This window comes from Cheilinus undulatus, linkage group 24, assembly GCF_018320785.1.
Source record: "Cheilinus undulatus linkage group 24, ASM1832078v1, whole genome shotgun sequence".
NCBI classification, from domain to species: domain Eukaryota; kingdom Metazoa; phylum Chordata; class Actinopteri; order Labriformes; family Labridae; genus Cheilinus; species Cheilinus undulatus.
Genome location: NC_054888.1, coordinates 24,849,352 through 24,866,637, shown reverse-complemented (window position 1 = coordinate 24,866,637; position 17,286 = coordinate 24,849,352). Strand labels below are relative to the sequence as shown.

General features: G+C 38.7%; 1 long non-coding RNA gene across 2 annotated transcripts in view; it reads left to right on the top strand.

The window, feature by feature from the left end:
• Positions 1–17,286, top strand: part of LOC121506067 — a 354,205-nt gene that overhangs the window by 141,281 nt on the left and 195,638 nt on the right. The gene's annotated exons all lie outside the window — the stretch shown is intronic.

The following is a 17,286-nucleotide window of genomic DNA, read 5'->3' as shown; positions in this document are numbered from 1 at the left end:
ACTTTCAACCCATTTTTGCAACCTCCTTGCCAATTTTCACTCATTTCATCTTTCTTTAGCCACTTTTTGTCAAATTTTGCTCATTTTTAAAATCACTTTTAACACATTTTACCACTTTTGTGACACTTTCAACCCATTTTTTCCACCTTTTTGACACTTTCAACCCATTTTTGCCACCTTCTTGCCAAGTTTCACTCACTTTACCTTTGTTTAGCTTTTTGTCAAATTTTGCCCATTTTCAAAATCACATTTAACCCATTTTAACATCTTTCTACAACATTTAACCTTTTTTGGCCACTTGTAACCAATTTTTGGCCCCTTATGCCAATTGGTACCCATTTTTTTTACTTTGGCTTGCCACTTTCGCCCAATTTTACCATAGTTTTTCATCACTTTTAACCATTTTTTGCCATCTTTCAGCCACCTTTTGCCCAATTTTGCCACCCCCGGTTAGCTTGGCCCCTTCATCCCCCCGTCATGGGCCAGCTTGAATGTTATGTTATTTATGTTTATGTTATTTATAAAAGTCTATTTTGTATTGATATGAATATGGTGTGCCTTGAGATTTTGGCTTAACCTTAGGTGTGCCTTGGGCGAAAAAAGGTTGAGAACCCCTGAAATATAGTTCTGGATCTATGTATTTGGACCCGTCACAGCGCTTGTTGTCTGTTGTTTTTGCATGTTGGCTGCATGCATAGGTATCCACATAGCAGTAGTGCATGCTACAGCACAGAATTATAAATCAGACTTTGAGTTCTGTGCACCCTTGTTTTGCAGCCCAGCTGTTTTAGTCTTTAGACAGAGAAACAGGAACATGAAAACAGGAATGCATGCTATAAAACCTGTAGCCCACTGATCATCAACTGGCGGGCCAAGTCAGGCCCCCCGAAGCTTCCTGTCCGGCCCCCAAAAGATCATTAAATTCAGGAAAGGAGGAATGAAGATGTTCTGGTTTTAGAAGTATCTTTTGGCTTCAGATGTCTGCAGCTGTTAAATCCAGTCCATAAACAATTACTGTTGAAATAGTTTTAGAATAATCTGATTCTGATCTGTTTTTACAGACATTCACCCATCAGCCATTATAAGTAAATATCTTTTAAAGATACTGGCAGAAATGTTGCAAAAATGGCCAGAGTAAGTGATGAAAAGGGGTTAGAGAGTATTAAAATAGGTTAGGGAATGGCACAAAGGAGCAAAAATGTGCAGGAAAAGAGGTTGAAATGTGGCAAAAATTGGTAAAAGAGGAAACAAGGGGTAAAAAGTATAAAAGATGGGTTGTTAGTTGCAAAAATGGTGCAAAAAAGTAATGAAAAAAGGGTTAAAAAAAGGCAAAAATGGTAACAAGAGTGGCACAAAATGGATAAAACGTGCAGGAAAAGTGGTTTAAATGCGGTTAGAGAATGGAAAAATTGTTTTAAAGAGGCAAAAAGTATCAAAAATGGGTTAAAAGTGGCAAAAAATAACCTAGAAAAGTAGTGAAAAGGGGTTAAAGAGTGGCACACAGGAACAGTAATCAACAGGAAAGTTTCAGGAATGGGTTTAAGAGTGGCAAAAGTGGGCGAAAAGCGGCAAAAATGATCAAGAGCAGGTCTATGTGTAGCTTGCTCATTATAGATAATATGGATAGATCGTACTGGTGGTACCTAAAAATGTCCTGCGTTTTGGAAAGAAATACAACACGAGAACAGACTGGACCATTCGGCACCATCTGAGGAGAATAAGGCGGTAGCTCAGGGCGGGAAAAAAAAAGTTGATAGCAACAGCTGCCTTGGCGTAGCGATTAGCTCAGACGTAGCTACAGGTGGGGGTTAGTTGTGCTGCATGTATGACTGCAGCCAGTGTGTTCGCTCGGATGTAGCTTTAGGACAGTTTTAATCAGATCTGGACAGCATTTCTTTATTGGAAGAGGAACATAGAACCACTCTGAAAGACTTTCTTGGTGGAGAAGATGTGAAGATGAAGATGTGAAGATGATAGCATTAAGCTTGGAAACAAGGGGGCCAAAGCTAGCCTGGCAATAGCACCTCACAAGCTCACTTTGTATGCATAGTATTCTTGGAGGTCCAGACCAAAACTCTCTTTCAATTCGATGAACTGAATAAATATAAGACCCTCAGGTGTGCGAGGCCTCTGCCTACGCTTGCCTGACTAAAAGCAGCCTCTTCCTTGACCTTGTGTTCCACCGTAAAATGCTCTATATACAGAAAAATGAAAAGAAGCTGCCTCTGTCTGACTCTATACAGGGCAGGGACACACCTTTAGATAGAGAGCAGATGCTCCGATGTGTCGGAGACTGGTTTTCCATCTAGAAGTCTGAAAATATGTGATTCCTAGTGCTTTTGGAGTTCATGCACATTTATGATTGGGAACCCCTATCACGTCACAATCTGCACACATTTCCTGCCTGTGTTAGAATTTCATTTCCGGGCGGTATTACCATCTTTATGGAGAACATTCTCACAGCACAGCGTGATACCCTTGCTTTGCTGTGATACAAATTTAATCCGCATCTTTACATTTGCTTGGCGGTTTGCTTGTCATTGGTGGAACTTCCGGTGACCTGCTACTGAGCAGTTTTCCAGGCAGGAAATCACAGCGCAGTCTCTTCTTTGGTGTATTTGTAGACTGGAGAGCCGAGCTCTTTTATATATATTGTGCCCACCATTTGATCTCAGGCATCATTAGAGACATTTTTGTCTACTTGGGCAAAATTTTCCTCTTTCTCTGATCACCAGTTTGGCTGTGTTAGTGCACATGGGCTCTAGTTTTTTTTTTTTTGCAAAGAAGTGTCTTTCTAGGCAGATTTTTGAATTCAAGTTTCTATTGCTCTAGTAAGTCAGGGGAACACTGTGAAACAAATTGACTACCCTTTAAAACCATTAAGGACAAAAATGTCCACTTCCAAAAAACTGCTATAAAAACTGAACAGATTCATATTTCTTTCTGCTTTTTTTGCATAAATCTCTGAAACAACTTCAGCTGTGCTCAAAACTACCAAACATTCAATCATTTTGATGATTTTTACCCTTTTGACGGCAGTTTGATTACTTAAAGATCAACAAGTGTGGTTTGAATGGGAGTCAATGGGACGTTTGTGTCCACAAGTGACTCGAAAGGGTAGTAAATTTAAACCGGATGCTACACAAAAACTAATAATGCATCAAAGCCAATATTTTGGCTGATGTTTGACGGACCCAGGACTGGTTTGAAAAAAAAAAAAAAAAACACTACCCCCCCCCCCATCATTAGTTATCGGAAAATAATTACTGTTTTTTGTGGGGGGTTTTTACCATGCTGTAATCAAACTGGCATTTCAAGGGTTAAAATCCTGACAATGTTTTAATAATCGATTGTTTTGATTAGAGCTGAAGCTGATCAAAAGATTTGACCAAAAAAAAGCAGAAAAAAATATTAACATGTACTATTCTTATTGCTGTTTTTGGAAGAGGACGTTTTTGTCCTTAATGACTCGAAAGCGTAGTAAATTTTAAATCAGATGCTACACAAAAACTAAAAATGCTTTCAAGTCATTATTTTGACAAATTATTAACATATCCAAGCTGGGTTTAGAAAAAATGCCCCAGCCATCCAACATTTAGTTAAAGGAAGATTTCACATTTTTTCACTTTTTTGCATAAAAAACAACATTGACTTTAAATCATCAGATGGGCATTTAAAGGGTTAAAATCATCAAGGTGATTGAATGTTTGGTGAATGTTTTGAGCACAGCTGAAGTTGTTTAAGAGATTTAGGCAAAAAAAGCAGAAAGAAATATGAATCTGTTCAGTTTTTATAGCAGTTTTTTGGAAGTGGACATTTTTGTCCTTAATGGCTTCAAAGGGGAGTAAATTAAAGTGATGTCTGAGGGTTAAAAGTGGAACTAAATAATGAGTTGAACGTCTTAAAAGCACCAACATGGATTTAACCCGCTTAATGATTGGTTTCCTGACAGAATGATTAACACGCAGGTCGCTCGGTTAAACTTGCAAAAGCACACTTTGTTGCCTGTGCATCAGGCCCTAAAGTGCTCTCATAACCTTAAAAGCCTTCAAGCTCGCTGACTACAGTCAAACGAATGGGCTTGACTCAGTTATGGTTCGCTGCTTTTGTTCCCCAGCGAGGAGAGCTTATAAGTCAATCCCATCCACTCCCCGATACAGCGAGGATGCACTTATCGCATTGTCAGCAGCTCGTTTCATTAAGGCCCCCCTGGTTAAGTTTGCATGTTACCGATTCAACATTTTTAAATTACCTCGCTCACGCTGACTCCAGCCAAGTCATGGTGAAAAAACAAAGGGAAAGCTCCCTGTGCAACCCCTCATCCTGCTTTGACCATCAATCACGGCTGTCAGAGCAGCTGTGTGCTCTCGCTCTTTGGTGGGAACTCGGAGCAGAGCTCTACATCATCCCGAGCTGTGATGAATGCTCAGGCTTTAGCCTCGGTGCTTTTGATTAGAGGGCCGTGCCATCGACAGGTAGCATCATGACTAAAGCTAGCCCTGGGAATACCAACTGTTCTGATGATATGGATGAATAGTTAATAACTACTCCATGTTCTAGGTTGTTTTTCTTTTTAAAGATGAGTCATGACTGGGTGGAATCAAATCGATGCTCGGAGGACATCTGTCGACTCAATAAATGATTCCAACTTACTCTGAAGTCATAAAAAACATGATCCTGATGATATTACAGTGGGTGTTTAGCTTTAAGAGTCTGGTGTATCTATTGATTACCAAGAGGTCAAGAGTTACTGGCATAGAAAGTTCCAATTTGAGTTTTTTTTTGTCTGTAACCTTTGATACTTAAATATTGATTTGCGCATAAAATAAATGGAAAATACTTGAAGATTTTCTCCTAACCTTCAAAAAGACAGTCTTCAAAATTTTGTGAGATCACGTAGTGGTAAAGTGCTGCATCAGGACTCTCGAACTTGCATCTTTGCCTTTGCCTTTGGCCTAATCATGCCTAAAAAGACAAAAAAAACCTTCCAGAAAACTGTCCCACAATGGAAATGTTTGTTTGATAGTAGGCTCATGCGAGTGTGTTTCACTGGGTAAACACTATGTGCATGAAAATTAGTACACATACAATATACTGACAAAAGTATTGGCTCACCTGCCTTGACTTGCATATGAACTTAAGTGACAGCCTATTCTTAATCCATAGGGTTTAATATGACGTAAGTCCACTCTTTGCAGCTATAACAGCTTCAACTCTTCTAGGAAGGCTTTCCACAAGGTTAAGGAGTGTGTTAATGGGAATTTTTGACCATTCTTCCAAAAGCTCATTTGTGAGGTCACACACTGATGTTGGACGAGAAGGCCTGGCTCTCAGTCTCCGCTCTAATTCATCCCAAAGGTGTTCTAGTGGGTTGAGGTCAGGACTCTGTGCAGGCCAGTCAAGTCCATCCCCACCAAACTCTCTCCTCCATGTCTTTATGGACCTTGCTTTGTGCACTGGTGCACAGTCATGTTGGAACAGGAAGGGGCCATCCCCAAACTGTGAGGTAATCTGGGCCCAAAGTTGGAAACATTTTTTTGCTATTTTTTTAAAGTGTGCCAACTATTTTGAGTCTTTATAACTCTACACTGCTTATGTCAATTATGAAATGTCTTTAGGATGATCACACTTAGAATCTAAATACATCCATGCATCAAAATCATAATTTTTCCATAGCGCCACCTTCTGCCATTTTTTCCCCCATTTTTTTCCTTTGAATCTAGATTCCTGTTTCCTCAAAAAGAAATGTCAATTTTCATCCCAGGCTGATGATTTGTGGTTTGCACATGCATCATAAGTACACCTGAAAAAAGCCTATTTGAATACTGAATAGTACAGACTGTACCTTTAAAAAAAATCTATGCCAGGCTTTACTGTGACCAGCCGTTTGATAAGAGGAAGGGTGTAGGGATGAATGGATGGATAAATGGATACAAAGATGCATGGATAGATGGATGGATGGATGGATGGATGGATGGATGGATGAATGGATGGATGGATGGATGCAAAGATGCATGGATGCATGGATGGATGATAAATGGATGGATGCAAAGATGCATGGATGCATAGATGCATGGATGCATGGATGGATGGATGAATGGATGGATGGATGGATGCAAAGATGCACAGATGCATGGATGCATGGATGGATGATAAATAGATGGATGCAAAGATGCATGGATGCATGGATGCAAAAATGGATGGATGAATGGATGGATGATGGATGATGGATGGATGGATGGATAAATGGATGGATGGATGCAACGATGCATGGATAGATGGATGGATGGATGGATGGATGGATGGGTGGTTGCAAAGATGCATGGATGGATGGATGGATGATGGATGGATGCATGGATAGATGCAAAGACGCTTGGTTGCATGGATGGATGAATGCATGGATGGTTTGAATGATGAATGCATGAATGGGTTGATGGATGCATGGATGGATGGATGAATGCATGGATAGATGCATGGATTCAAAGATGCATCATGGATGGATGGATGGATGCATTAAAGGGTGGATGGATGATGGATGAATGCATGGATGCATGGATGGATGGATGAATGTATGAATGAATGCATGGATTCAAATATGCATGGATGTATGTATGGATGGATGAATGAATGGATGGATGGATGCATGGATTCAAAGATGCATGATGGATGGATGGATGGATGGATGGTAGATGGATGCAAAGACGTATTGATGCATGGACTCATGGATGCATGGATGGATGAATGCATAGATGGATGCATGGATTTTAAAGATGCATGATAGATGGATGGATGGATGGATGGATGGATGGATGGATGGATGCAAAGATGCATTGATGCATGGACTTCTCTGGTGATTGTTGCTTATAGTTACTATAATTGAATACTTTTGACTTTTTTACTTTTGACTTTTTAGGACAAACTTGCTTGGCTTTGAGTTTATTAAGTGTGTTCTGGCAACTCTATGGATTACCAAAGAGCATCAGTTCCAGGTTTTATTGATAAACTAGAAGTGTGGGCAGTTATGACTCCTGACCTCTTTTCCTTTTGGACTCGAACAGGTTTAATGAGACTTCCTGTGCACACTAAGAAACTGACGCAAGCTCTATGAGTTTTATAACTTGCTGCTTCTGCCCTTAACAAGCCCTTCGATTTTTCACAACATTGTTCCCAGACAGTGTAATCATGCAAGAACATTTTCTTGCCTATGTCTGAGTGCAGCATTTGGCAAAAACTTGTACATTTTTTATGTCTGAGCAGGCAAAGAGGCATTTTTGCTGAAGATAATCGTGGTTAGAATTTTAAATATGGATGTCATAATGAAAAACAGACACTGTTTATTGTATTTACTTGTATGACAGTTACATTTAATGCGGCACTGGAAGGATGGAATCAATTTAGTGCTATGATTGGTGGAGTGACACCAGCACACAGCAACAGAGCGCTTTCACTTCCCCATCCTATCCATCCTCCGTTGTCCCATTAGCCTTCATTCCATTACTGGGCCGAATAAGGCTTCCAGGGCTTAGTCATTGTTTATGTAAAGTAATTTCTCCCCAAGAAATTTTCCATAATTCCTCACCACATCTTGTTATCAACCTCTAGAGAAGATGTACCCGTCGGATTGTACTGTCAAGGGAAAATTGTTTTCTAATTTCATATTATCAGCATTGTGAATGGATCCTGGCCCCAAAGACCCATCTGGACCTGCTGGGTTATGACGGAAATTGCTAACAGCACCAATTGGCCTCTGGACACACAAGGCGGATGAAAGCTCCCAAGTTAATCATAGCACAATGCATGTGAGGCTCTCTGCAGACAGGAGGATGCAGCTGCTGTTACGGTAGAACAGTGACGAGTTTCTGAGTTATGAGAGGTACAAATGTTAGCATTCGGAAACAATACCAAAGATACAGTGAGGAGTTTCATATGAAACTAAAGACACCCTCAGGAGCAGGATTGATTACTTCTGTCTAGTTTTTTCCTTTCCTGTCTCTGACTCTGCTATGAAGGTGTCAGACACTTCATACAGGGTGAAAACAGGATGTGACTGAACTGACAAATTCAAGTTAAAAGCTCCTGTGAGGAGTTTTTAATGTATGAAACAGACGGAAATTATCAGGGATTACTCTTTGATGATGCAGAGAAGCAGAACAAACCATGAAAACATATTTAAGGATTTCTTTAGAGGTGTTTTGATTGCTCGTAGCCACCAATGTCAAGTTCCTGATTAATCAGTATTCCTGGCTACCATTACATCATAAGGACAAAAAGAAGACCCGATACACCTCTGAGAGAAAGGGGACTGAATAGTACTAGTCAGGGGTTAAGCCAAGGCCCTGACCATCCCCCAGAGTTCAGTTAAATCCATCATGAAGAAATGAAGGAATATGGCCCACCTGTAAATCTGCCTAGATCAGACCGCCTCACAAACTGAGGCACAAACTTAGCAAAAGGCATGAGAGGAACTCCGTGGTCAAGTCAAAGGAAGTTAAAATTCTTAATTTCCTTAAAATTAGTCAGTATCGATATATATGATCAGGTCTGATCTTGACTGAAAAAAGCAAAACATCTCTTTAAGTTTTTTTTTTTTTTTTTTTTTTAAGCATACAAATCCAACTTTTGTCTGAGTATGAAAATACTTAAGGCTTTTCAGTTTGCATGTGGTATATAATATTTTTATTTTTATTTTTTTTACTTTACAATCATCAGTGTTTTTGCACCTAAAATGGCCTTGAAAGGGTTAAATTCACCAAAATTAATCCGCATTTGATATTTTTATATTCAGATCTGATCTAGTTTGGAAACATTTTTGCAAATTAAGTAAAAAAAAAACAGTGTGTAGTATTTTTATAGCTATTTATGTATGGCATCCATTTTTGGTCATGAATAGCCTGAGTGTAGCAGTTTTTAAAATCTTTTAGTATTATAATGATTTTAAAAAGCATGCAAATAGAACTTTTTGCTCAATATGAAAATACTGAAGGCTGTTCAGTTTGCATGTAGAATACAGTTTTTATTTTTATTTATTTTATTATGATTTCCAACTTTTTATCACATTATCCCTGAGTCGCGTTAAACATTTGTGCAAAGTTTGAAAGGAATCAGCCGAAGTATTCCTGACATTGTGTTCAAAAGAACGCTCCAGATGCATGATTGGATGGGCGGACAGACAATAATAAACCCAGACTGAACTCTTCAACACAAATGAAGTCTTTGTAGAACATTCTGTCCTAAATATACTCCTGTCTAATTAGTTTAGAACTGAACAAATGCAGCAGAGTTTCATTGTTAATCCCAAATGTGATGTTTTCTTTCGTAGACACGTCCCATTATGTCCCCTGCCCACTACAGCTGGCTCATATCCTGTGAATCAGAAAGCTTCTGTTTTGATCTGACAGCATCCCCAACTTGGATTCTAGCGCAATCACAACTCATTTCACACTAAGATGTAAAATCTGAAGTGGTTATGAGTTGTAGAAAGTTCACCTTCATGTCGTAGTCCTATTGGTCCTACTCTCGAAATGCTTTTCAAAGCGTGTCAACGAAGAACGAGATGTTCATTGTTGGTTCCTGGAAAGCACATTATGTGAAGATGGAGCTGGCTGTGATTGAATTACCTGGTTCTGAGTCACACATGCTCCTCCACCACACTGACACAGTCGTTGTTGTACCAGCGAATTTAAAGACTCTAAAAGTGAATGGATTTCAGCTTACTCAGGCGCTCTTAGCCTTGCATTTCCCTATAGCTATTATGCTAATGACAATGACATTATAAGAGGAACATCTTTCACAGCATTGTTTAAAAAACAAAGTCTGCTTCCTGCAAAAGACACATGTTAAAGTCACCATAGCGTGAACTTTCATTTGCATTTAATTACTAAATAATGTGTAGCAGACCTCATTATGATGTTATGTGTTTTATGCAGATGATCTATGATAATAGCTTTTGTGTTTATATGAACCCATTAGCCTCTGTGAAGGATTCATGTTCATGCAGAAGCAGACATGCACGGCTCCTTAAATGCATGACAGCAGTGTAAAGAGAGCGACTTTAGAAGTGTGGCCATGCAGAGGAGGCGAGGCTGAGCTACAGAGAGGCAGCATCAGGGAGATGTTTGCATGTAAGTCTGAGCAGCTCTTGGGTTTTCTTTTTCTGGCCCAGTCTTGTTCTTCATTAGACACTGCCAGGCCTCAGTCATGGTTTTTACGCAGTATCACCCCCCTAAGTGTTGCTCTGGCCTCATTTCTGGCACTGGTCATGACTTCAGATGAACTAAGTTCATATTTCAAAAACACTAACTCCTTTTCTTAACCTTTCATTAACACAGCCAACCATTAAGGGATTTGCACGTGCACAAAAGTGCAGGAACTTTGCATCTTTGTTGCTAAGAAAACTTGGTTTTGTTTTATATGAGAAAACTAAAACAGCAGAGACATGAGAACATGACACAAAACAAATCTCTGCACTTTTACTTAACAGGGCCATTTGGAAATCCTGTGTCAACCCTCAGGCATCACTAGGGACATTTTTGTCCATTTGGGCAATTTTTTCCTCTTTCTCTGATCACCAGTTTGGCTGTGTTAGTGCATATGGTCTCATTGTTTTGCAACAAAGTTTCTTTCTAGGCAAATATTTCAATTAAAATTTCAATTGCTCTAGTAGGTCAGGGAAACAATGTAGAACAAATGGACTACCCTTTAAAACCATGAAGGACAAAAATGTCCACTTCCAAAAAGCTGCTGTAAAAACTGAACAGATTCATATTTTTTTCTGCTTTTTTTTTTTGCATAAATCTCTCAGATAACTTCAGCTGTGCTCAAAACTACCAAACATTCAATCACTTTGATGATTTTAACCCCTTCAATGCCAGTTTGATTACATAAAGTCAATGTTGTTTTTTTATGCAAAAAAAAAAAAAAAAAAAAAAAAGAGAGAAAAAAAGTGAAATGTTCCTTAAACCAAATGTTGGATGGCTGGGGCATTATTTCTAAATCCAGCTTGGATATGTCAGTGATTATCCAAAATAACGACTCTGATTCATTTTTAGTTTTTGTGTAGCATCCAATAATTTTCTACGCTTTCAAGTCATTAAGGACAAAACATCCAATTCCAAAAACGGCAATGAAAATAGGATAAATTAGTATTTTTTTTCTACTTTTTTGGGTCTTGATCTTTTGATCAACTTCAGTTCTAATTGAAACAATTGATTATTGAATAATTGTCAAGATTTTAACCCTTTAAATGTCAGATTCATCACAGGATGGTCATATTTTTCTTAAAAAAACACACAAAACAGTAATTATTTTCAAGAGATAACTAATGATGGGGGGGGGGGGGGGGGTTTAAAACCAGTCCTATGTATGTTAAAAATTAGCCAAAACATTCTGCGGATCTATAAAATCCAATGTTGCTTCAGTTACCCTACCCCCATCACTAAGAACAAAACGCCCATTACATTCCCCTGCATAACACTGCTCTGGTCACTCCACCACAGTGCTGAAGAAGAGACTGCCTTTGCTGTCGTACAGAGGTGGACTTTACCATTAGGCAGATAACTAAGGTAGCGTGTGCGAGGCCACGGTACGACCATAAGGGGAAAGTTTTTGTGTAGCATCAGATTTAAAGTTTACTACCTTTTTGAGTCATTAAGGACAAAAACGTCCCATTGGCTCCCATTCAAACCACACTTTTTGATCTCGTAGCCATTGCATGATATAATCATGCATTCTGTAATATTGTGGTTTCATTTTTGAGAAGATAGTCACATTTGTCATTTTTACTGTTCATCACTAAAATCAGCCATCATAAGTAATCAAACAGGCATTTAAAGGGTTAAAATCCTCAAAATGTTTGAATGTTTGGTAGTTTTGAGCACAGCTGAAGTTGTTTAAGAGATTTATGCAACAAAAAAGCAGAAAAAAAATTTAATCTGTCTAGTTTTTATAGCAGTTTTTTGGAAGTGGACATATTTGTCCTTAATGGCTTTAAAGGGGAGTAAATGAAAGTCATGCCTGAAGATTCAGACATTTTGTATAATTACAGACATTTATGGATAACTTTACTCATTAAAAGCAGTTCAGAGCTTATTTTTGCTGGTGACATCTCAACATCAGACAACTTCACTGACTTGTTAAGTGAATGTTTCTCATGCAAAGATATTTTTGATTGTATGTTGGAGAGATATGCTTGTTTATGCTTGCACAGGGCTTTGCAGCATGGCTTTAAAACTGAATGTATTGAGCTTCCAGAAAGCTACTGCAAAGTGTCGTCAAGCTGTTAGTTGGGTTAAACTGAACGCTGCAGACAAGAATGAGGATGCACATGGAAAAAGCCCTTTTCTTAAGCAAACTTTGATGCAAAAGTTCAGTGTATGACTCGTGCACGAGCATCCAGGGGTATCTTGCTCACCCGTTAGCGGTGCACAAAGCTGTTTTAGGACACTTTCCTCTCTTTGATGCTCCCATTCCTCTCAGGGGAGTCGCTCCCTTCCAGAGGGAAGGCACCAACACCCTGCTGCACTCGTTTTCCCGTCGCTGTATTCCAGCCGGGATTGTGCAGATACAGATTTGCCCCCCTCCCCCCAACGGATAGGCCACTTTTTAATACGATTACAGAGCTCAAGACTTAAAGATAATTCAAAGCATCTCCACGGCTAATTTCGGTAAGGCGGCATGCATGCCGCATCCGCTTATATTGTCGCTCCTCGCATGCTAAAGAGAGCAGAAGAGTTGACTTATTACCACACAATACTGACTAAGTGGGAAATCTCTTTGGACATGGCGGCCCACCATATGCTAGATTTAATTCGATTTTCTGTTCAGGCTTTAGTTAAGAGCTTCAGAAAAACTTCCCCGTCCCGCTGAGAGAGGGTAAGAGGGCAGCTGTGCCTTTGACTCCATGTGCTCTTTCAACAAGGGGCAAATAAGCCGCGATGGGTTGGAGCACAGAGCGCTTACAGCGACACGGCAGCATCACTAGGCTTGAGTATTCGGTGCAAAACTGGATTAAGCCTAATCCTACAGTACATTCATTTTCATTCAGTGCAGATCTCTTGTTAAATGTGTGTTTTCTGTGACTATAGGCTTAATCCGTGCATCTGGAAGCATCCGTTAGAAGACCTGAGGTGTCCGGATGAGGGTTTGCTTGACCTTATTTGCATCATGTCACTTTAATACTCACTCTGTTGAGTCATAAATGGGTTAAAGGTTACCTTTATGATTCATTTGTAGCATGATAAGAATAAACAGTGGAAGAGCTACTCCTTATGGAGGCAAATCACAGAGATAAGCCTAAACCTTTGACGATTCTGTCAGCCATTATGACTTTATAAACAAACACTGAGGTACTTAATGATGAAATGAAAGGTTGAAATAGGTTAAACCCATCAGTTGCTTTATTAAATTAACTCTGAATAGGCAAGAATAGTCGGCTTTATTCAAGACAATTTAAAAATCTCAATATCAAGATCATGTTTAAACATTACACCTCCTTGAGTTGTCCATCATTATGAGAAATTTGTTCTTAAAACCACCAAAACATTTGCAATTTTCAAGAAAACATGCTCATAAAAAGTTTGAGCAAACAAGTTGGCCAGGCCTTTTCCTTCGAACAACTCTGCAGGGATCTAAACACTAATTATAAAAGTTAAAAAGTGACATCTGTTGCTCTAAACCTGTGCATTAATGTTTCCATCATAGATGCGCCAGTGACCCATGCCACTGGCACTAAAACACCCTCACACCATCACAGATGCTGACTGTTGATGACAGTCTGGTTGCTCTTTTTCCTCTTTAGCCTCAAAGCCTCAGCAGCTCTTATTTACAAATCAGTTTCAAATGTGGATTTATCAGACCAGAAACACACTTTTCTGATTTTAGGAAGTCCTCAGATGAGCTGAGATCTTCTAGATGTTTCAGATATGCGTTTATATAACATTAAATTTCATTTGTAGCAACAGGAGTGCTCTGAGTTGAACCACAATGGTATTCTAAAGTGTTTCCAAGACAGTTTTTGTCGTTCATTTTTGGATGTGAAAACCCCAAGAGCAGCAATTTATTAAAATCTTATAGTGAAAGAAAAATATGCATAAATCTAAGTTGATGCTCATTATGAACACATTCAAGGCTAACCACCTTCAAGTAAATCCAATTTGCATATAGTTATAATCATTTAAAATGTTTTTTTTTGCATCACAATGATCAGGGTTTTTGCACTTAAACTGGCAATGAAATGGTTAAATTGCCCAGAACTGATCAATATTTGGTAGTAATGATCAGGTCTGATCATTGATTGAAAACATTTTTGCAATAAAAGTTGATTTATTTTTTAATTTTGAGTATTTTCATTTCTATTTATTTATTTTGGTCATGAACAGCCTGAGTGTAAGAATTTATAAAATACTGAACAATTAGAAAATTAAAATTAAAAATAACATAAAATCAAAATTATTAACATTTTTCAAGACTGTGAAAGTCCCCTTCATGGAAATCAAGTTTGCATATAGAACATGAAAAAAAAAAAGAATATATATATATATATATATATATATATATATATATATATATATATATATATAGTTGTTGTTTTTTAACATTGCAAACATTAGGATTATTGTACCTAGTATGACATTGAAAGATTAAATTGCCAAAAATGAATGAATATTTGATATTTATGATCAGATCTTATCTCATTTTTTATGTTTCTGCAATGGTTAATACACCAATATGTAGAAGCTCTTTAACCATAATGATATTTTTAATGCTAAAATGTAATTGTTATTGTTATACATGAATTTTCAAATGTACTGATTTTCAAAAAACTGAAAAAATAGTAAAGCACATTAATATTTCTTGATTAATTTGTCAAATTATAGTTTAATTTACTTGCATTCCTGAACAGAAAAATGAGTTTTAGTGGTTGAATGTTATGCTTGATTCATTTCTGACTTCTCAGAGAAGCCCAGTGAGCCGGCTCAAATTTGGGTATAAAAAGGTGAATTCAGTTTGAAATTCCTCATTCCTGTTCTAAATGGTAAAACGTGGAGAGCTGACTGAAAATGAAAGAGTCCGCATTAAAGCACTTCATGATGCTGGATGGTCTCTGAGACAAACAGGGAAAGACATAAAGTGTTCTCAGTGTGGTCAAGTATGCTTTGGAGTCAGCTGCCCAGACTGGTGCTTAGAAAATACTCCAAGGAAGAGGCAGGAAACCAAAGTTAACTGAAGCAGATGTCAGACACCTCAAGATTTGAAGTACTAGAGACAGAAGGAAGAGCACTGCTGATCTTCAGGCAGAGATGAATGCTTCTAGATCAGAGTCTGAGAAAGTCTCCAGAATGACCATAAGCAGACGACTGAGGGAACAAGGCTTAAAGGGAAGAACAGCTGCTAAGAAGCCATTATTGAGGCCTGCAAACATCCAGAAACGCCTCAGATTTGCCAGGGAGCACAAACACTGGACTGTTGATGACTGGAAGAAGGTACTCTGGACAGACCAGTCCAAGTTTGAACTCTGGGGTCAGCATGGTCGTGTTTATGTCTGCAGAAAAGCTGGAGAAGGTTTTGATGCCAGATGCACCCACAGTGAAACACGGTATCATGAACAAGAACATCAACCACAACATCTTAGTGCATCATGGAATCCCTCCTGGACTGAATCTGATTGGCCGTGGGTTCACATACCAACAAGACAATGACCCCAAGCAGACTTCAAAGCTGTGCAGAGACTATTAGACCAAGAAGTCCAGATTTGAATCCTGTTGAACAAATTTGGGATTTAGTAGATTCAAAGATTGATGGCACAAAAGTTTCATCCAAAGCAAGTCTGTGGGAACAGCTAGAGACTATTTGGAGCTCAATAACAAAAGAGACTGTGGAAAAGTCCATAAAAACAATGGCAGCAAGAATGAAGCTGTTATCAAGGCCAAAGAGGCCATACAAAATATGAAGTTTTTAGGTTATTATGTGTGAAAAAGGACTGTTTAGTTGTTTCAGTTTGTTATTTGCCAAATAAATAACAACAACATTTTTAGTTTTAAACAAGTTTTTGAAAGATTTCTAAAATATCGATGTTTTCTTATTTTTATGACAGGTGGTCTAATGGATTTGTTAAGCGCTGTCTGTCACCTTTAACTTATTTTTTTGCATCTTCAAGCCATTTTTGCCACTTTTCAACACTAAGATTGTGGCTCTTGTGAAGGTAGTTTTCAACAATTTGGCTCTTTGGTAGAGTTGCACTGATTTAATATGTAGGCCTCATTAAAGCCAACAGCCTTCTCAGATGGCCCTCTTTTAAGTTAGAACAACTTAAACTAAATGAAATAACTAAATCAGTGTTTTTCTGGAACAAAGTTGTTTTCTTTCATGTGTAATGGCTGCCTCAGTGGTTCCACCTTTACAGCAGGTATTCAAAGCATCCATTAAACGTATCCCAGAAGCCTGCAATCATGTGAAGCCTGTCTGAAGGAAAATATCTTTCACGCCGGGATAATAAGGAAGACATGATGAATGCCAGGATGAGTGTCAGGCCAAACCTGCTCCCCGCTCCTCTCTATGGAAGTACTGTGGCGTTCTGAAGAAAAACAAAGAGAGAAAAGGCTCAGCATGTCCAGTTGTGACTTTCAAAAGCATGGAAATGAGATGCTCTGCTTGCCACTTTTTCTATCATTTTTTAACCACTTTTTTCCCATTTAAGCTTCCTTTTGCCATTAAATACCCTTTTTCTTTTTTCAGTTTTTTTGCCCATTTTTGCAACCTCTTTTTCCCACATTTTCAATGAAGTAGATGCCATTTCCTGTATTCTAGTGCATTTTAACACCATATTAGCACCAGATAATCCAAACTGGTTCTGTGAGATATAGTTCTGGCTCAATATAGATCAAAAAAGGGCCCAACATAAAAGTCACTGCAACAGTAATGTTTCACAGTATTTCTTGGTCCTAATGGTCTTCTGGAGTTTAGGGTGTTTTTTCCACCCGAGAGGGCAGGTAAGTGTGTTTTGCCAACCAGGAGGGCACATTAGCACGTGTTCTGGCTCCCAAGAGGAGACTTTAGCACACGTGTTGGCTTTAAAGATGGCACTTTAGCATTCGTTTTGGCTCCCAAGAGGGCACTTTATCATGCATCTTGGCTCTTGAGGGTACTTTAGCGTGCCTTTTTCAACAATTGGGCCACAAGGGGGGGGGCACCCGCCCCCCCCCCCCTGCCCCCCCACGGGTGCACACCACTGGTAGAACAGTGTTATGAAATAACTAGATCAGTGTTTTTCTGGAACAAAGTTGTTTTCTT